This window comes from Acinonyx jubatus, chromosome F2, assembly GCF_027475565.1.
Source record: "Acinonyx jubatus isolate Ajub_Pintada_27869175 chromosome F2, VMU_Ajub_asm_v1.0, whole genome shotgun sequence".
NCBI lineage: Eukaryota > Metazoa > Chordata > Mammalia > Carnivora > Felidae > Acinonyx > Acinonyx jubatus.
This window is the reverse complement of record NC_069394.1, coordinates 39,176,089-39,197,897: the sequence shown is the minus strand read 5'-3', so window position 1 is coordinate 39,197,897 and position 21,809 is coordinate 39,176,089. Positions and strand designations below refer to the sequence as shown.

General features: G+C 45.7%; 1 long non-coding RNA gene across 1 annotated transcript in view; it reads right to left on the bottom strand.

Moving 5' to 3' along the window:
• The window catches only part of LOC128312820 (uncharacterized), a 56,167-nt gene extending 36,059 nt beyond the window's left edge, over positions 1 to 20,108 (bottom strand). Inside the window, exons 1-3 of the long non-coding RNA XR_008292601.1 lie at positions 19,855 to 20,108; positions 18,164 to 18,291; positions 17,139 to 17,316 (exon numbers count right to left, since the gene is read on the bottom strand). This is a non-coding gene — a long non-coding RNA (uncharacterized LOC128312820). The remainder of the gene's footprint in view (positions 1 to 17,138; positions 17,317 to 18,163; positions 18,292 to 19,854) is intronic.
• Between the last annotated feature and the right edge of the window lie 1,701 nt (positions 20,109 to 21,809).

The window sequence follows — 21,809 nt, the reverse complement described above, 5'->3', positions numbered from 1 at the left end:
TCTCTGAAATAGGATGAATAATAGTGCCTTAAATCAGCTACATCTTAATCCCCAGAATCTGTGAATGTGTTACTTTATGTGGTTCAAAGGACTTTGCAAACGTGATGAAGTGAATAATCCTGACATGGAGAGATTCCCTAGATCATCCAGGTAGGCCCAGTGATGTGATCACAGGCATCCTTCTAAGAAGGAAACAGGCAAATGCTACTACGAAAGAGAAGGTAATCTGATGACAAAAGCAGACTAGAGTGATGTGCTTTGAAGACAAAGGAATATAAACCAAAGAATATAAGCTGCACTAAAGGGTAGATGAAAGAAGAAGGAAGGAAGGAAGGAAGGAAGGAAGGAAGGAAGGAAGGAAGGAAGGAAGGAAGGAGGGAGGGAGGGAGGGAAGGAAGGAAGGAAGGAAGGAAGGAAGGAAGGAAGGAAGGAAAGAAAGAAAGAAAGAAAGAAAGAAAGAAAGAAAGAAAGAAAGAAAGAAAGAAAGAAAGAAAGAAAAAGAAGCAGGGAGGGAGGGAAGGAGAGAAGGAAGGAAGGAAGGAAGGAAGGAAGGAAGGAAGGAAGGAAGGAAAAGATTCTCCCCTCAGAGCCTCCAGAAGGAAATAGCCATGTCAACACTTTGACTTCAGCCCAGTGAAATAGATTCCATACTTCTGACTCCAGAAATGTAGGAGAAAAAAAAATGTGTTGTTTTAAGTCACTAAGTTTGTGATAATTCATTACAGCATCAATAGGAAACTAAAGCCACCTCTCTCTCTATCTCTCTCTCTCTCTACACACACACACACACACACACACACACACACACACACACACAAATTTACTTGGAAATTTAAATGTATTCAAAATAAGTATTTAATTAAAAGAATAATTACAAACTAGAAAGGAATGAGTATATTACATATTGGAGGCTAAGAGATTTGACCACAGAAGTAAAAAGAAAAATGAATAACCTCATAGGTATTCATTAGAAAAAAATTAAAAGCAAATTTAGTGTTCAATTCTAGAATCCAGATAAAAAACAGAAGAATAAACCTAAATAAAGAGAAATAACTAATAACCAAAAGATAAACATTAATGCATTAGGATACAAAATAAAAAATAACAGCCTTAAACTCTAAAGCTAGAAGTTTGTTCTTTGGAAAGATTAATAAAATAAACTTTGGCAAATCTGAAAAAGACAAATATCGCATGATTTCACCAAGTGTGGAATTTAAAAAACAAAACAGATGAACATAGGGGAAGGGAAGTAAGAATAAGATAAAAACAGAGAGGGAGGCAAACCATAACAGACTCTTAACTACAAAGAACAAAGGGAGGGTTGCTGGAGGGGAGGGGGGTGGGGAATGGGCTAAATGGGGGATGGGCATTAAGGAGGGGACTTGTTGGGATGAAAACTGGATGTCATATGTAAATGATGAATCACTGGGTTCTGCTCCTGAAACCAATACTACACTGTATGTTAACTAACTTGAATTTGAGGGAGACACAGAATCCGAAGCAGGCTCCAGGCTCTGAGCTGTCAGCACAGAGCCCGACATGGGGCTCGAACCCACGAACCGTGAGATCATGACCTGAGCCAAAGGTGGACACTTAACTGACTGAGCCACCCAGGCGCCCCAATAATTTTTTTCATTGTCAAAGTTTTATCCTGAAAATAACAATAGGCTCGGATGAATTTAATGCCAAGTGCTACCCCGCACACAAATCAATCCTTTTCCAGAATTAATCAATTCAAAAATTTCCCAAGGAGGGGATTCCATTCACTATAGCAGCAAATAAAATATTGAGGGGGAAAAGTGACAGGAAATGCTCAGAAAAAAAATATGAATAAAGCTTAAAAAAAAAAGGAAAAGATATATACATTGAAGGATTTTATAAAAGACCAGACTAATGGAAATCCTGTCCAGGTGCAGCCTGACCACCCAGGAACAAGAGAGGCAGTGCCAGGAACCAGCAGCCATGAAGAAACCTGGTTTCTGGAACAGGCTGGAAAAGAGACGTCACCAGAGAGCAAAGTGAAACCTCAGGGAAGTTACAAAGTGGTCCTGGAGCCCAGCAGCGCAATAACCCAAGTGACCTACTTTTCATTTTTTCTTTATTACCCAGAGGACCTCTGGTGCTGTGTCCTGGGGATAAGGCTTCCCATCCACCCCGGAGGCCTCGGTTGGGCTGGCAGATTCCTGCTCTCTGGGCAGAGCACCTGGACCGGCCCTGAAGCAGAATAAACCTGAGGCACGGTTGGGGACTTGCAGGCTCACCACCCGTCCCTCCAGAGCCACATCAGAGCAAACCGGAGGGCTGAGGGAAGTTCTCCCTGGAGGTACCCAGCCACACGCCATCCGGCCACACTGGGATACGCTGGCACCAGACAGACACGAACAACCTGGTCCGATTCGTTCTGGTTTTTCTTTAACTTCATTGTTGTTAAGTCTGGACAAAATGAGCCTCATTTAGGTATCTCCAGGATCTCCAGAATGTGTATGCCAAGAGCCTCTGCTCCGTGTCTTCAAAGCCTCCCCAGAAGAAGCTTCTTTGATCCTACAAAGGACTTTAATTACATAAAGATCTGAATCATTTGATTAATTTTCAATATGCATAAAAGCTATTCATTTCCGGGAAGCAAAAATGCTTTTCAGAAGCCCACGTGGCCCCTACCTTTGTAATTTACCACCATCGTTTTATTACCACACTCTCTGGGGACCCTGACTCCAAGCTTTAAGGCAGGAGCTTTTAAAAACAAGTGCCTTTTTCACATTTCTTTGGCTGCCATACCAAGATCCAACCTCCCTAATTCCCCAAAGCCTGGGCCTCTAACCCTCCCTCTGTTGAGCACCCAACCCACATGAGCTGGGCGGTGGCCAGACCACAGCTGGGGAAGGTCAGCCCCAGACACCCAACCTTGGCAGTGAGGATGGTGCGTGCTGTTCAGGAGGCCTGAGTTATAATAGCCTCAGTGTTGGAGAAGATGCCAGCAGAGGGCTGAACAAAAGGTGGCTTATATTAGTAGAACTGCATGTTTGCTGCTGTTACTGTTAGCTCGTTCCCCTGGCCATCAGATCCTCGGGCTCCCACGTGGGAGGCAAGAAGGGGATAACCTTCTCTTTCCTCCCAGGGACGGCTTTGGTGTTACCCCAGACACGAGTGCCTCTTCCAGAGTCCTATGGTTCCTACTCAGAACCACAGAGAACTGCCACGGCGATGTAAATAGAGCACCTTGTATCACTGAGTACCTACTACATGTGTGCCCAGCATGGATTGCTCCTGGAGTCCTCACCACAACCCTAGGAGGTAGGTCCCATAGTATTCACATGCGAGAGATGAGGAAACTGAGGCTTAGCACATTCCATTAGCCGGTGGAACATCGTGTCACCAGCAAGTAGGGGCTGGAGCCCAGGGGTGCCGATTCTAGTCCTGAACCGTGTAGCTGCCGCTCTATCCTTCTGAGTTCAATGAGTTTCATGTTTATTCACATCCCTACTCCATTCCTTAACCCTCAAGAGAGGTAGAGGGAAAACAAAAGCTAACCTCCTATTGGTATTGAGGTTCCTTACATTTTGACCAAGGCAGAAATTTGGGAGAGACATAGAATAGACTGACTTACTGAGCCAGAGACCAAAATTAGCAGGATAGGGTTAGAAGATGGGCAGAATCTAACACAATGGGATTTCCCAAGAACAGAGCCCTCCACAGGAGTACGAAACACTACGCGGGTGAATCCAGGCAACCAGAAGAACATCATGTGAGAAACACCAATGTCAACACTGGCACTTGAAACAATACAAATAATTATGGTACTATTAGCTAACTTTAAAAATATATGTATGTACTAGATTGGGGTGCCTGGGTGGCTCAGTCGGTTAAGCGTCCAACTTTTGCTCAGGTCATGATCTCACGGTTCATGAGGTTGAGCCCCGTGTCGGGCTCTGTGCTGACAGCTCAGAACCTGGAGCCTGCTTCGGATTCTGTGTCCCCCCTCTTTCTCCGACCCATCTCTGCATGTGCTCTGTCTCTCTCTTTCTAAAATGAATAAACATTAAAAAAAATTTTAAAATATGTACCAAATACCAGCACTGTGCTTTCTTATATTAGCTAATTTAACCCCTATATAAAACAAACATAAATTTTATCAGGGTAGGGCCATTAGTATTCCCAGTTTACAGGAGAAACTGAGGCTCCAAAAGTTCTTGCAGTGACTTCCCACAATCCCCTCACCAGTAAGTGGTGGAGCTAGGATCAGAACCCATGCTACCTGATTTTAAATTCTGCTCTAGCATCCTCTAAACTTTACAGGAGATCATTAAATAACCTGGTACAACTGTAGACTATGTCCACTGTAGTTTCTAGAATGAGGGAAGTGCATCCCACACCAGGCCATGCACAGAGTATTAATGAATCCAGTCTAGGAGACCACGGTTTAATAAAAGTAAAGATGATCTAGGGGCACCCGGGTGGCTCAGTCGGTTCAGCTCAGGTCATAATCTTGCAGTAGGTGAGTTTGAGCCACGTCGGGCTCTGCGCTGACAGCTTGGAGCCTGGAGCCTGCTTTGAATTCTATGTCTCCCTCTCTCTCTCTCTCTCGCTCTCTCAAAAATAAATAAATAAATAAATAAATAAATAAATAAATAAATAAATAAATAATTTTTTAAGTAAAGACAATCAAGTCAGGAGCTCATTCAGAGGCAAGTAGTCAGAATGGCAAAGGAGCCTGAAACATCCCATGAGGAAAAGTTAAAGGAGTTGGTCACAGTTTCCTGAAGAAGATACTTTTTCAAATACCAGAAGGTCTTGTTAGTGGAAAGGGAACTCGGATTTATTTCCCACGACTCAGGGGTCGGATTTAACACTAGAAGGTGGACGTTACAGGGAGACAGCCTCCAGCTCAGTAGTCCATCAGCTCTGATAAAAGTGGGAGGGACGGGGACTCCCCCTCGTGGGAGGGGTTCTCACAGGCTGGATCACCACGTGGCAGAGGGTGGTCATGGATGCCCCGAGCACCAGAAGTGCAGCCGAACAAGGTACAGTAGGCGTGCCCTGCACATACTGATTCCCTCACCTTTTTCTTTTAAGTGTATTTACTTTGGGGCGGGTGGGGAGAGAGACAGAGAGACAGAGAGACAGAGACAGAGAACGACCTGGGGAGGGGCAGAGAGAGAGGGCGACAGAGGATCCGAAGCGGTCTCTGCACTGATGCAGGGCTTGAACTTGTGAACCGTGAGATCACGACTTGAGCCAGAGTCAGACACTTAACCAACTGAGCCACCCAGGCGCCCCAATTCCCTCACCTTTTGAGAATGGTCTGCCCCTACCTCTCTACTCTCAGAGACAGCACTCACACTACTATTCAGGAGCAGACCTCACAGGTCTGTGTGGGACAGGCTCTCTGTCACAGGCCCTGTTTGTGAAGGGACCTGCCGGCCAGCTGCTATCTTAATCCAGATTCTTCTGGTAACAAGTGTCAAAGCTTCCTGGGAAATACCTTGTAAAGGGTACAAGGGTCTGTCTGTATTCAGGGGCAAGGGAGGAGCTGCCTCAGCCGGTGCTCTGTGTGTCCATCTATAACCATTCTCTATGGTCTGAGCCCTCTCACAGCCCTTGCTACCCCTTCCTACCCCTACACCAGATGACCATAACAGGAACAAATGTCTGATCTGAGCAAAGACATCAGATGCCCCATCCTGGGATTCTGAGCTTGAGGAAGGACAGTTGCAGGCAGCATCCAAATGGCCAACCCATATCACATAAGCTTGAGAGCCTTGGGTGGCCATATTCTACCAAGTGGTCAGAGGAAATAAAAATCAGACTACATAAACAAAGAAGGACACACAATAAGAAGAATCTTCCAGTTGTGTGGACCAGGCACTATCTGAGCAGCTACTCCCCTGCCTCTGAGTACAGACAGATACTTGGGTATCCATTTACAAAATATTTTCCAAGAAGCTTTTGACAGTCACCTCCGGAAGAATCCTGATTAAGATAGCAGCTTGCCAGGCAGGTCCCTTCACATGCAGTGCCCATGACAGAGAGCCTATCCGGGAGCAGCCCTTTGAGGTCTGTTCCTGAACAAAAGTGTGTGTGCTGAGATAAGATCCTGCAATATTAATCTTTGGGCTTTTTCTTTCTTCCTTCACTTGCTGACCTTGAAGAGAACAGAAGGCCCGGGGAGAAACAGAACTTCAAGTCTGTACTGTAACAAAGATTAGAGAGCCCCATCCGCCAGTGCGGCACAGGCATCTAAAGGTCCTTGAGCTACAGGGACACAGAAAAGAAGACAGTTACTATTCAGACTGTTTTATTTACAAGCCAAACTCTTGAAAATCAAAAAAGAAATCCTTGCATGGAAGAGAACATGGACATGAGTTTATGTTATAATAAAGACTAGAAAACAATGCATGGAGGAAGGGGCAAACTTCCCTCCAGAGGAGACAAGGTGAAGGTCATCAGGACTGGGAGAGAGAACTCGCATGGTGGGGCCATGACCCTGGGGGGCTCTGTGGCCAGAGACGAAAGAACTGGTGTGGGGTACAGGAATTACTCCCAGAAAGGGAGGTCTGCTGTGTTCAGAGGCATCAGAGCTGATAACGAGACAACCGAGGATCTGTAGACCATCCCAACCCTTCAAGGGAGCAGCCGCCATGTTGAGGCCATGCCTACCCATCACTGTGAGACCAGGGTCTTCCTTCGACAGCCCGTCCCCTGGCTCATCTGGCAACCTGAACTACCAGAATTGCTGAGTCCGCATCAGAACTGCCCCATATAGTCCCTCCCTTGTCCAGTCCCCTAAATGCTCTAATGTCCCTAAAACAGAAGGTGGGCTTAGCCCTGGAGGAGCCACAGTGGTATGTAAGCAAAAGCCCAGCACTGGGCTGGGTGGTAAAGCCAGTGGGGAGCACTACCTCCAACACATAATTCAACAGGTTCCAATGCCTAGAATTAAAGATCCTGTGGGGTCCATCTCCAGGAGATCACAAATGAGGGATCTTGAAAGGTGTGGGCCCATTTCCACATTTATGAGTAATGTACAAAAATCAGTCTCTTTTGTCAGTTCGTGGTGTAGGAATGAGGCTGGGTGAAAGGGAAGGAGAGAAGGAAGGAGGGAAGAAGGCTTATTTAAAGCCTACACAGCAGGAGAAGCTGTGGCAGGCCTGCCCCTCCCAGAGCTGCCTTCCTCAGGTCACATGAGCTCACGTCCCGTCTCTGTATTCTTGGCATCCCCTAGGTTATGGCCCTTGTCATCACCGGGCACCACGTTTCACCATCCCATGTGGCTCTCCACCACGTCCCTCCACCTGCTCTTCCCCTCCTTTAGAACCTGCTTTCCACCCTAACAGTCTGATCCCTTCAGATCCTCCTCTGGATGGATCCCCCTTCAGGCCCCTCAGCCATACCCACATTCCAAAGGACAGCATTTCTCTATCTGACCTCTCAAATTGGACTGCTCTCCCCTCCCCGACCCAGGACGCTCCAGGCCAGGAGGCAGCATCAGTATCCCTATGTTGCCTCTAGATGTCTTTGATTCCACCCCCCGACCCCACTGCAGAAAACTGTCTTCTTGAAGCTCACAGCACTCTCTGTCCCCCGTCACTCTTGCCCTTTCCGTGACCCCACGGTTACTTGCTCTGACCTCTGATTTACAGTCTACTCTCTGTCCACAGCCTGTCCTCTTTCTCAGTGGTCTAAGCTACCTGCAATGATACATCCAACTTCCATACGTCACATTTCTGAATTACCTCAATATCAACTGCCTCCACCTCTGCTCCATTTTCACACGTCCACTCCGTGAGCACACCCTGCCCCAGACCATAGCTGCCTCTCCTCTTACATCTTAAACTCTGTCATGCTTCTCACGGACAAGTGTCGATTGACATTGTCTTGTTTGACCCATTTCCAGCTACTGGACATGGATATGAAGTCTCTGAACACAAGAGTCCTACAGCAGGGGACAGACTCTTGGGTGGGTCTGATGGGGGATTACAGTGTTTCAAAGTCACCTAATGTCAGGAAAAGCCATTCACCCAGAGAGGCCACCTTCAGATGGAGGTTTACAGCAACGCTAAAAACTCCTTCAATTCCTATAGTTTGCCTGAACACGACTCCCCTTGATAATTAAAAAAAAAAGGGATTTGGGGGTGGGCACCTGGGTGGCTCAGTCGGTTAAGCGTCCCACTCTTGATTTCAGCTCAGGTCATGATTTCATGGTTCATGTGTTCGAGCCATGCATCGGGCTCACGCTGCTGGTGCAGAGCCTGCTTGGGATTCTCTCTCTCTCTGCCTCTCTTTCTCTGCCTTTCCCCCATGTTCTCACTCTTGTGCACACTCTCTCAAAGTAAATAAATAAACTTTAAAAAAAAAAAGCTAACTTTCAGTGGATTCGTATCACATTCCAAACACTGTTCTAAATATTTTTCACGCATGGTATATAGTAACTCATTTAATCTTCATCATAATCCTCTAAATTTAATACTATTACTATTCCCATTTTACAAATGAGAAAACTGAGCCACAGTATAGGTTAAGTAACCTGCATACAGCTGCTTGCTAAGTAGCAGAACCAGGATTCAGATTCAGCAGCCATGCCCCAAAGCCTGTACACTTGACCACGTCATTCCACTGCTACTGTGGTCAAGCAAATGGCATCGGGGGCCACCTTACGACTGGCTCACACTTCCATCTATACCCCAGGGAAATCCCAATGCCCTTCCCAAGTTCCTGAGACTCCACAAAGGTTCGAAGCTCTCATGGTCACTTCTGTCACTAACTGTATTATTGCTCCACTAAACTTGCCATAATTCCTATTCTTGACTCCACATCTTGTGGACATTCATTTCTCTCCACCTTGACATAGAAGCAATGGGGAAACTCCCTCTCTTTCACTAACTGAGGGTTTTCAAATTGTAGGTCTCTTTCACTGGAGGATCATCAAATTACTGTGGTAGGTTACAACCTGCATCTTTTTAATTAACTGGAAAATATCAGAGTTTGTAGGAGGAATCCTGGCAGTGTAAATGCTGCAGCTAATACCGTGCTCAGCTGCTCCCACCACTGGAGAGACTTCGTGGTGGGCACATGATGAATGCACATGGTGGCTGGGAATTGGTCATTTGCTCCTTCTCTCGTTGACGTCTCATTCTATTTCTCAGCTTATGATGGTCAATTTGACCATTACCATAATGGGAGGGTTAATTTGGTGTCCTTTTATTTTATATTATGACAATTTGTATTTCCCTTGTCAGCAAAATAGTAGCCATTCAACTGAGTGCTGGTTTGTTGAGAGATTAGCTAAATTACTCGATAATATTGCTGCCTCAGCGGTCATTCTTTGTGGTCAAGTGGCCTGCAGAGGCCTTAAACTGAAACCAGTTCCTCCAATGAGCGCATGCCCTAGATAACAGTCCACAGAGTCACAGGGAAATGGAAGTTCCTCCTCTGATCTCCCCAGCAGCCTTTTGAGCAACAGTCTGCCCTGCCTCCCAGGGCCTTCCCCCTGTGCGCCCCTTAGATAAAATCCTTGCAGAGCCTATCAAAACCCTGCTCTTTTTTATTTGAATTGGCCAATCTAGACCTTAGCCCAGAAACCCTAAATCATGACACCCATGAACCCTATCGGAAGCTTGCACCCCAGGTCCTTCCATTCTCCCTGCCTGCATCCCACCTTGACCTCCCAGCAGGGTCATTTCTCTCCACCCTCCTCCAGGACTTGGGAGCAATCAACTGCTCTATTTCAATTTCCTTGTGGTCTTTTGTTAAACTAAACTATGGCTCACCATCAAACACCCTGAGGCTCTGCTTAGTAAGGCTTAATTCACAAAGTCCCAACAGGTTACAAATTTAGAAGTTCTTCTTTTTCAGAAAGGATGCTACCAGATATTTTTTTAGTTTCTCAACAATTATCACCTTTTTGTTGAAATATAATAAATGGTCCTTAAAATGGATGAAGATCAAGGAATGATGAGGTAAAAAATCTAGAGGCATGTGTGCAAGTTCAAGTCCTGAATTGGAAATTAAAGGCTAACAATATTGAGCAAAATGCTGACTCTAGTCAATACACTGGGACTTAATCTGAACTTCATTCTAAAAGGTTAAGAGCAACTGTGAGATTTTGTAATGAAGATTACTTAAAATTCAGGCTTTATCTAACACGCAGAATCCTTTGAAAATGAGAGAACCCAATGTATTTTTTTTTTTTGGTCATTATATATTTTCAATAAATCCCTCACGTCTTTTCAAGTATGGGGAGGGGAAGGATATACATTATTGACACAATTTCCAATTCGAGAGGTAGCTCAATGTATTGATTATGAACCAAATTCTGGAGTGAGTTGCTGGGTTTGAATTCCAGATCCTCCTCTTACTGGTTGTAATACCTTGGGCAAGTTACTTTGCCCCCTCTGTGCCTCATTTCTTCAACTGCAAAATAAAAATTATAACAGTTCTTAGTCTATGGTGCTATTGTAAAGATAATCCATGTAAAGGCCCACAGAAAAGAGTCTGCCCACAGGGAGTCCTATGTAAGTGTGTGCTTTTGGTATTCTTAGTCATTCTTCAACAGTTAACAAGAAAACCCTAATCTCATATATAATGGCATCTTGAGTGGCAAAAGAGAAATGGAAAATGCAGCTCTTAAAAATATTATTCTTTCAGCACACGTGGATACGGTGTATGTAACGGTTAATAAGAAATCAGCAGATAAAATGAAAGCTCTTCCTCTTAATGAAAACACACTATCGTTGTACGGAACACAATTACTAGTAAAGATTCTGAGACCCAACGTGAGGAGGCACTGATATTGTAAGAGAAGCAATCTGCTTCATGTGTGTCAGCAGGTGTAGGGACACAATTCCTGGAGAATTTGTTATATGGTTTCAATTGAATCTCGAAATAGATGTTGTTGATCAATGTGAATTAAACGAAAGCATTATCAAGAGCTTAAAAGGCATAGGACAGTAAACAAAGCTAGAAAACACAGTCCAGTTATTAGAAAACGTTATTAGCTACTAAGTTATTAGCTACTAAGAACAGTGCTGTTTGAAATCTGGCTTATGTGTCTTGAGGTCTGGACATCTCACAGATATTATGCCAAATCTCATGGACGAGTTGGAAAATGTAGGCTAAATTGTTAATTTTATTAAAGGAACCTCACTAAATGGCTGACTTTTGGGTTTTTCGGGGATTAGAGCTAATCATATCCACTTACTGAGTCATCCTAAGTGTTACAGAGGAAAGTGTTAAGCGGGGTATGTGAACTCTGGAATGAGATTCAGTGTTCTAATTGAGAAGCAGTTTCATTTGGCAATTTTATCAAAGATGATGTTTGTTAATAAAATTCGCATATTTCACTGATATTTTCAGTATTCTTCACAAACTAAATTTGAAACCATAGAGGAAAATCAACAAGGTACTCCACATACCTGGGGGTTTCAAAAGATCTTATTTGCCTAGGAAGCAAGACATAAGTAATGGCCCTATCTACTAAATATTCCCACTGTTGTTATGACACAGCAAGGAGAACATTACTCATGAAATCAGCCCAAATGAAATAGAAGTGGAGATATTGTCACCACTCCCTTCTGCCCCAAACTTTTCATTTTCAAATTCCCAAAAGGGAAATTGGGACATTAAAGAAAAATACTTGGATTACAAATCCATTTTCTTTCCCAAGCCCCGATTCGATAATTGAGCTTAACTTGGCGTTGTCCAGAGAATAATTACAACTTATTCATTCACCCTGAAGAATGATGAGCAGACTTAGTGTTTACGTTCATCATTTTGGATTCAGATTGAATAAGAATGCCTTAATTATAAAAAGCATATTGCAGATATTATCATTCACAGTAACCCAGCCGGGTGAACTGAATTTTCACCCTTGACCGCGTTTCAAAGCAGAACACTTGCAATCAGCAGCCCACAAGATAAGATTGGAGTCTTGTCCCCGTGCGTCTTGGGATGAATTTATGACCCTAGGTAAACACAACTATCTCATCATATCATCTTTATTTGAAATTATAAATATGTTCTATTATTTAAAATTGTTTCTATGTTGCCTTTAAGAGTTAATAATACCACATATGACGTTTAACTTTATGCTGTTACTTTATCACACAAAGTAAGGATAAGTCTTATTTTGTGGAATAATGTATGTCACTATGTGTGTGTGTGTGTGTGTGTGTGTGTGTGTGTGTGTGCACATGCACGCACATACATGCGTGTGAAGTACTGGGTTGAATGAAAATGCCTACCAGAAAGGTTACTTTAGTCAATCCCCTCAACCCTACCGGAAATCATCCACCAAAACAAGAATGTTGCCAACGTCAAAAAAGGCTGGGGCTCTGCTTAGCATGGGGAAAGGTCACGTGGCCACAACATGCAGCTATCAGCTTGAAATTGCAACTTAATCATGCTTGTTCTTAAGTCATTCTAGCCACCACAGTCTCCTGCCCTGTGCTGTTCCTCTCCTCCCTTTGCCATCCCTTCCCCTCACCATCTCCCCCACCGACCTCCCCAAGGGCACCCAGAGACTCCAAATGCATTTCACTCCAGTAAAGGCCCTCTCCAGCTCTCCTCAGCAACTTCCCACCCCCCTAGAGAATCCAAAGCCACTCAGGTTCTCAGCTAAGTAAACATAGGCCCACTTTCCTCTAGCGGATCTCTGCTCCTTTACATTCTCAGGCTCCAAACCCATGGCCCATCCCACCTTCCTTCATCCCTGGGATTCGGAAATGATCTCCTCCAACAAATCTTCCTGAGACCACTTTTCCTTATTTCTCAGGTCTGCTTGGCTCATCTTTCTCATTCCAGCCTTGCTTCCCTCTCTCCTTCCCCACCAGGCCCTGCTATAATGTCTTTTTGTAATCATCAATCCCTTATAAACGAATTTGCCTACAGCCAGGACAACTGTGAGAAATCTTCCTTCTTCTGCTGAGATCTGAAACTTTCTCCCTTGGGAGCTGTTCCCTCCTTGACCTCCCCTAAAAATGGCTCCACAAGTCACACTCCTGGCTCACTTAACTCTCACCGGATGCCAAGTTCGTTACATAAATTACCCTCACAACAGCCCAGCAAGGTAGATTTCATTAGTTCCTGAGTTTTACTGAAGAGACAAATGAGGTTTACAGAGACAGAGTAACTTTCCCATCCATGCAGCTTTACTTACAACAGCTGGCATCTGAAAATATCACTGCCCTCCCTGACTTCCATGCTCACTCACCCTTCCTCTGCGTTACAGATTGCACCTTGCGCTAAGACCACACCCAAGTGAAATTGGGGCAAAGCCTAAAAAAGAAAGAAAGAAAGAAATCTAATCTGAGAGTTCTTGAGCTCCAGGAAGACAAAGATTTTGTTTATTCACCATTGTATCCCCAGAACCTTGAATCCTGAATGTAGCACATATGAGGGACTCAGAAATAATTGTGCAATAAATGGATAAATGAAATTCGAATTCCTGTCCCTACCAGTTAATTTCTTAGCAATAAAAGCAACAGTAAGAGTCTGTATACAGCTCACATGTACATGCCTTACGTGGCTTAAGACTTGCAACATCCCCAGGAGTTTAGCATTATTATCATTCCCATTTAATGAGCACCCAGTCTTAGTGAGCTCAGGCTGTTATAACAGAATTCCATAGACCGGGCGGCTTAAACAACAGACATTTATTTATCACAATCTGGAGTCTGGGAAATCCAAGGTCAAGGTGCCAACAGATTCAGTTCTTGGTGAACATTCTCTTCCTGGCTTGGAGACTGCCTCCTTCTTGCTGTGGCTCCACATGGTGGAAAGAGAGAGGAAGCAACCAGTCTGGCACGTCTTCTCATAAGGGCACTAATCCCATCACGGGGCCTTATCCTTATGACCTCATCTAAACCTGATTACTTCCTCAAATATCAACAAATACCATCACAATGGAGCTTAGGGCTTCGACACATGAATTTGGGGGGGAACACGAACATTCAGTCCATAATACCATGTATGGGGTACGTGGACATAAGCTAGTGACATGAGGAAGTATAGCCATGCTACCCACTCATTCATTCCCCTACTCAGCAAGTATTTTTTATTGAGCACCTGTTCCATGCCAGACACTGTTCTAGGTTCTGGGAATTCAACAATGAACAAAACAAAGCCCCTGCCCTCCTGGGTTTCAAAGAGTGGTGGAGATGACAGAAAAACAGGTAAGAAACTGTATTTACAATACAATACAAAAGAGAGATAAGTACTATTAAAAATAGTAAAGCAGGGGTGAGGATTAAAGAGTACACTTTGTCTGATGAGCACTGAGTAATGTATGGAATTGTTGAATCACTGTATTGTGTACCAGAAACCCATATAACATTGTATGTTAACTACACTGGAATTAAAACTTCTAAAAACTTCATTTAAAAAATAACTAGTAAAAATATGTAAAAAACAGTCAAGTAGGAGAGAAGTGAGGGCTGTTAGTTGATCTGGCGTGGTAATAATTAAGGAATGCCTGGAATGACGTGAGCAGGCAGGGAAGCCTCGACCTGGATGGCAGGATCGAGGCCAGGGGAGAGCAGTGCTCTGGCACAGGCAGGTGTATGCTTGGCTTGCCTAAAGAAGAGTCACGAGGGAGGATGGTTGTTGCTCAGCCCAGTGGAGGGTAAAAGCTGTAACAGCCCTGCCCACTAGTCCACAAGATGACTTGGTCCAAACCAAGAAAACACTCCCCTGTCACTTTATTACCAAATGCCAGAAAATTCATTTAATAAATACCCAAATCTGTGATTATTACCCATACCAATGCTACTTCCTGGAGTCGTGTGAAGCCTAATTTGCACAACTGCAAGTGTGCTCCTGGGCAGGAAATAAGATCAGGGAGAGTTCCAAGCAAGAGCTATCAGTGTGAGAGTCATCAGCCTACAGATGGTCTTGAAAGCCAAGGGCCTGGAAGAGATGACCAGGGAAGTGAGTGCGTGGCTAAAGAAGAGAAGAAGTTCAAGGCAGAGTCCTGATGTGGTCCAACTCCTGGAGGTCCAGAAGAGAAGGATCCAGCAAGTGAAAGTGGGAAGGGATGAGCAGTGGTGTAGGAGGGAAACCAGGACGTTGCAGTACTTATAAGTCAAGTGAAGGGTGCCTCGTGAAGGAAGAAGTGGCATGTCAAACGATGCTCCTGAATTGAGGAGTGTGAATTCTCCACTGGATCATTCGGTGTAGACACAGAGTGTGGTGGAGCAATGAGGAACAAAACCCGACGGGAGTAGATTAAAGAGAGAACAAGTGAAGAAATGGAGACAGCAAATAGACAGCTCTTTCAAGGAGTTTTGCTATAAAGGGGTGCATAAGGGGTGCTGGTGGCTCAGTCAGTTGAGCTCCCAACTCTTGATTTTAGCTCAGGTCACGACCCCAGGATGGGATCGAGCCCCATGTCGGGCTCTGCACTGAGTGTGGAGCCTACTTAAGCCTTTGCTTAAGGCTTTGCTCCTCTCCCCCACTCGTGTTCTCTCTCTCTCTCTCTCTAAAAAATGAAATGACATGACATGACATGACATGACACGAAATAAATAAAATAAAATAAAATAAAATAAAATAAAATATAAAAAGGGGGAGCACAAAATGAAGCTGCAGCCCGAACAGGATGCAGGTTAGGCTATGAGGTACTGCATTATGTTTAAATGCTCAACAGAATGATGGACGATGCAGAAGGGACCAGGCAATGGCAGGACCAGTGTCCTGCCAGTGCAGGGATGGGGTCCAGTGTGCAGGTGAGAGCCAGCCTTAGGCAGGAGTGAGGACTCATGCTCAGGTGACAGAGGAAGGGAGAGCCCGTGGCACCAAAGCACTTGGAACCAGAGTTCGGGGGGGTCAGAGCCCATCAGAGTCCTCTTTCAATTGCATTCATTTTCTCAGCGAAGAAGCGAGGCCCTGAGTGGCGGGAGGAGAGCCTTGGTGGTCTGAGGCCAGAGAGGAGAGGAGTGAAACACTCCTCTGGGAGGAGGGGAAGGAGTTGACGAGATACATGAAGCAGCAGCACCGCCAGGCAGGGCGGAGAGGCTTCTCGGGTCCATAGCCCTGAGTTTAAAATACAGCCCGTGGTCACCGGGTTCTACTCCTGAAACCAAGACTACGCTGTATGTTAACTAACTTGAATTTGAAATAAATTAAATTAAGTTAAAAATAAAGTAAAGTAAAATAAAATAAAATATAGCCCATCACAGGGTTGTGTGCTCTTTGCAAGCCACACTCAGCTGCTTGGTGCAGACGCGTGACAGTCAAGACAGCAGGATTTAACTGGGCTTGGAGGGTCACCGGCAAGTGCAAAGCAGGGGGAGACAAACGAAGGAGTTGAGCGGCGTGCAAGAAAATGTGTGCAAGATGGCCCGTGAGATCTCAGCTGACTGAGGAGGGAAGAGATAGCACAGCAAAGGAATAGGACGGATCAGAGGTCTGAGGGAGGCCTCAGAATCCCCTGACTTGGGCTGCTGGGGCAACGGGCTGGAAGGGAAGCAGGTGGTGGTCGGGGAGCACTGAGTGCAGTTGAGGCCTGTGGTGAGGGAACAGGCTGCACGTTTACTGAATTGTCAGTAAATGAGGGGGTGAGAGGAGGAGGAAGGCAGATGACACAAAAGGGGGGCAGGACCACGTAGAGCCCCGGGGGGTGTCTCACACGCCCTGGATACTTTAGACAGCGGGAAGAACAGCGGACTGGAAGCAGCAGGGGAGACCTCGCCAGCCTCCATGCCCAGGGTATGAGAAGGCAGGAGAGAAAAAAGAAAGAAAACATCTTCTGACAGGGCTACGGGGATTTCATCTGGGGCTGCAGGAAGTGGCGGCAAATGTCCAGAAAATAATGGGAGGGTCTGGGGATTTTGCTGATGACAGACCATGAGTCAGGAAGGCATAGTGGAAGGATCTGGAGGGCTGGGGAGGGCCCAAGCTAGATTCAGATGAGGAGCTGTAAAGGAGACCAGAGGAAGAGGGAGGCAGAATGCTTAGCTTCTCGTGGCTTCCAAGGTTAAAGGGCCGTGCTGTGGGGAAGGCGCGATAAGCAAGTCCTAACGGACAGTGATCTCTAATTGCTGCCTCTTTAGGAGCTGGCCTCGGAGTGCTGAGCTGGGGAGCATTGAGAGAACGAAGTAAGGATCTCTCCAGAAGCACAGTTGAAACTAAAGTTTTCCATTTCTGACCTGAATTATTCAGGAGGTTTCTTTATTCTCAATTTCTCTTTGCCGACAGGGTCCTGACTTCCTGGCCTAGTAAAGCCACTGTGAGCCTCTGAGCGTTCAGCTTCTCGGATCAACATTCAAACTTGAGTTCATCTCTGCAATGAAACGCACCTCCTCCAATCCCCCTTGAATAAGCAGGCTGTGGAAACAAACATACTGGGGACAGTTGTGGTTGCATTCTGCCTAACTTTGCCCAACACTAAGGGCTTTTCATAGCATGAACAGTAAATAAAATACCTGAGATTTATTTTCAGTGAAAACACCCAGATGCCCCTCGGCAGTACACAAACACATGGGAAAGAAAACATGAAATGGGGAAATATAACCGGAGCCAGAGGCCATCGTATTAATCAGCTTTTTTTTTTTCTGAAGAATTAAAAAAAAAAAAATGGATCTCCCAGATCATGTCTTTTCATGTCTCTCTGCCTTCACCAAGCTATTTTGCCCCCTGAAATGTGCTTCTTGGCCTTTTCTGCCTGAAAATTCCTATTCAGGCTTCAAAACCCAGTTCAAATGCCACCTCCTCTAAGAAGCCCTCCTAGGTCAGCCTCTCATTCCTTGGCTCAGTCGCTTCCTCCTTCCCACGAGACTTTGTGATTTGGTATAATGGGCCCCTCTGTGTCTCCAACTCATTGTTGCGCTGGTCTGGCTCTTCCCCCACCACCCCCCCCTGCGCCGCCCCCCCCCCCCCCGCCCCTGCTCATCCTGACCTAATAATCCCTCACCTCCTGCTCCCCACTCCTCACCACCCTGCCCTAGGGCTCACATCTTCTCACCCTTCAGGTTTCTGCTTATAAATCACTCCCTCAGGGAGGCTTCCCTGGCCCCTTATTTACAGTACATCCTCCTCGTTATTCCTTCCTAGTCCCCTGTGTCTCCTCCAAGCTCTGATCACAACTGACCACCAGCTCACGCTGCCTCCTCCCGACGCCCACGCAGCCGAGCTGCAGCTTTCCCCCTGCACGCCACAGCTCCTTCTATCTCACCCATGGACCCAGAGATAGACACCATCTGGATATGAAAAGAAGCATTGTCAATCCATCTTCCATCACTCAAACAGCATTTCTTTTAACCTAAAAGTGCGTTTTAACTTTTCTTCTTTCAGCCCGAACAACTGGAAAACAACAAAATTGGGTCATCCATCACTCACTGTTCAAAGCAAGCCCTGCGTTTCTCAGTCTATATCTAGCCTACCATGGAGGTTGTGAGGATGGGTCAGAGAGAGCCACACCTGCCCCCCTCAGCCAGAGCTGAGGCTGGGGGACAAAGAGCTGTTTCTGACTCTCCCCTGCCCACCACCACTCTGTCGGGACCCAGAGGAAGACGTCCATCCACGCTTAAGAATTTCCCATTCCATTCTCTGTGGAGCAGCCAGAAGGAACTTCTCAAAATGCCAATCTGATCAGGTCCCTCTCCTGCTAATAAACCTCTGCAAAGACCTTGACTGTGTACTGGATGGAATCTAAACCTTTCGACGAAGACCGTGAGGCTCTGTGTGGTTTGAAGCCCGATCGTCTCTGTATTTGCAACCATGCCTCGTGGGGTTTTTGAGGGCCCCATAAATAGAAGTCCTTTTTCCCACCTAAGTTCTGGACAACAGAGAGGACAAAGGTGTAAGTCGCTGGGGGCCACGACAGCACCTGCGTTCATGATAAAAGCGGTTTGGAGGCTGTGGCCAGAACCCGTGTGTGGGTGTGCTTCCACACCCTGAGCCCCCAAAGTAGGCAGACTTCCCCACCCTGGAGGAGGCAGTACTGATCGCAGGCCACCCATGGGCAGAGCCTCTCCCTGGAGGACCAGAGGACCCTCAGGCTCACTGCAGGCAGCTCCCTCCCTAGAACAAAGGAAGACTCTTGAGCTGCCCCTGCCCGCTCCAGAGGTCATTCCCACTCCACCCCAAGGAAGGTAACTGAGTGAGGGGTAGAAGCAGGCCCAGAAGGCCACAACGAATGAAGTTCTGTCCACGTGGCAGGAACCATCAGGAGAGGCGAGTAAGAGCCTGCTTCACACAGCCCTCACTCACTTCCCCACCCCAGCCAGCTTGCCTCCTTTCAGGTCCTGAAACACACCTCTCTCCCACCCACCTCACCACAGGCCCTTTGAACACGGTGTTCTCCTGCTGGAATGTTCTTTGTGGCCCTCGTGGCCCAGTTAACTCCTGTCATCCCTCAACTCTCTGCTGGAGCATCATGTCCTCAGGAAAGGCTTTCCTGCCCCCCCCCCACCCCAAGATCATGCCTCTCCCCTTCACAGGACCTATCCTAGTTGTCATCTTATAAGGCGTGTGTCATTGAGAATATTGGCAAGACTATTCATATAACTACCTTTCTTCACAGGAGCTAGAAAAGCAACTATTTAGCTTTTTCTGTGGGGGTACAGGCAAGGGGTCTGGAAATGGGTGTAAAATTGGCCAATCAGTCACGTCTGCTACAACCAGCTAACTTATCAATCTGTCTTATTGGTCAGTGTTTATTCATGTGTCAGTCTCCCTCTCAAACAAGGCAAAGGCAGAAACCCCTTCTCACTCATTGGAGCATGTCTCCAATGCTCCCAGTATCCAATAAGTCAGAGTTCAAGAAACATATATTTTACAGAATTGAATGTCTCATTTCCCAGCTCCTGCTCCAGAGCTGACCCTAAGGAAGAAACGATTCCATCTTTTAGGTGGGCCTCTTACCCAGTTCACAGCCCCACTGGTGACAGGAAGAATGTGCATCTGGGATTGCCAAACATATGTAGGCTTCTGGGCTCAGAGAACCCTCCAGAAGTGCTGGAACAGAGAATAAAGAGGGTGTGGTAAATTACAGGAATGCCTTAAAATTTTTGGTATAGCCCAACATCTTTATTTAGCCTTGTTAGTAGAAAGAAAATAGATTTTTGAGTTAAGGGATCTCATTTTGAGTCCAGTATTTTCTAATAATAAAGTATGGTCTTAGGAAAGTTGCTTTGTACACCTCTAGGCCCCAAGATCCTCATCTGTAGAATAATAACCTTTCGGCTATGGGTCCATAGGAAACAGTTTCTTAAAATGGAAGGGACTAATCCTTCTTTCTGCGAGATTAGAAAATTGGATCCTAGGGAGGAAAAGTGATTTACACAAGGTTTTCCAGCTAGAATGAAATGAAGTTGTATACATGAATATTCATACAAACACAAGAAACACGACGGCAAACCACATGATCATGAACTCCATCACATTCTGCAATTGGATAGCAGCTGCTGATCTGAAAGAGCCTCTAAATGGCTCCAGGCTGAGGCATCACTGGCATCCTCACTGACTCAGTCTCAAGGATGTCATTTTCAGGTACCCAAGAGTCAGAATATTTTGAGTCACACGTGTCCTGAAAAGACCTTCTCATTCTCATGTACATCAACAATAGTCGACAGGCCAGCAACACTTGTCAGAGTTTGTCTGCAGGTAATCATGGAGCCTGTAATTAGTCCAGGTGAAACTCTGGGCTCTTCATAGCTGCACTGTTTCATGAACCTCTCAGGTCTGGGTCAGTGGTGCCCAACCCTACCATGGTGGTAACCGAGAGGGTATTATATACTGAGAAAACATGAAAGGTCCAAAAGCTACCCTAAACTCAGCAATGCTTCTAAATACATTTGTATTTTACTCGATAAAATGAACTATTCATATATTTTCAAAGCAGTTATTTTAAACTATGACTGCTTATAATCCATTTAGTCTAGAAAGTCTGTGCTTGTTACTCATAAGTTGAGAACCACTGCTCTAAAAGTGAGCAAAATAATCGATGTGCTGTTATTCATGTGTTTCCTTAAAGATTTTCTTAATGTTTATTTATCTCTGAGAGACAGAGAGAGAGAGAGAGTAAGAGAGAGAGTGAGCGAGCATGAGTAGGGAGGGGCAGGGAGGGGCAGAGAGACAGGGAAACACAGAATCCAAAGCAGGTTCCAGGCTCTGAGCTGTCAGCACAGAGCCCGACGCGGGGCTGGAACTCACAAACTACGAGATCATGACCTGACCCAAAATTGGGTGCTAAACTGACTGAGCCACCCAGGCTCCCCTCTCTAAATATTTTTGATGAAGACAATAGGGTATGGTGAAGAGAAGAGTGGGTAGAATTATAGACCTGGTAAAGAGGTCCTACCTACATCTATATGGCATTGGGCAAGTCACATTATCACTCAAGGCCCTTGTGTCCTTTGTCCACAAGAAAGTGACTCTCAACATGAGAGGCATATGGGAATCACCACAGTCCTATAGCCAGATGCTCTGATTTAATTGGTCTGGGTATGTCATAGATATTGGGATGTTTTGTAGTCCCCTTAAACGATTGCAGGATGCAGTGATGTTGAGAACCACTGTCACAGGAGGAAAGGGTTGGACGAGAGAAGGCACAACAAATACCAACCATCTTCTGCCACTGCCCTCCTCTCGTACACCCTTCACAGGCATCATTGCTGACAGCGCTGCTCCTGCTGAGCCCAGATGTTGTCTCAGTCTATCAGTGCAACATCCCACACAACCACGACCAATAGTTCAACGTTGGCACAAGGGATGAGATCTTTCTGCCATCTGGCATCGGGTAAGTCTTAGGTCCCATCTCTAAAATTCTCTAACTTGGAGACTTCCTCTAGAACTGAGATGTGAAAAATGATCATGGA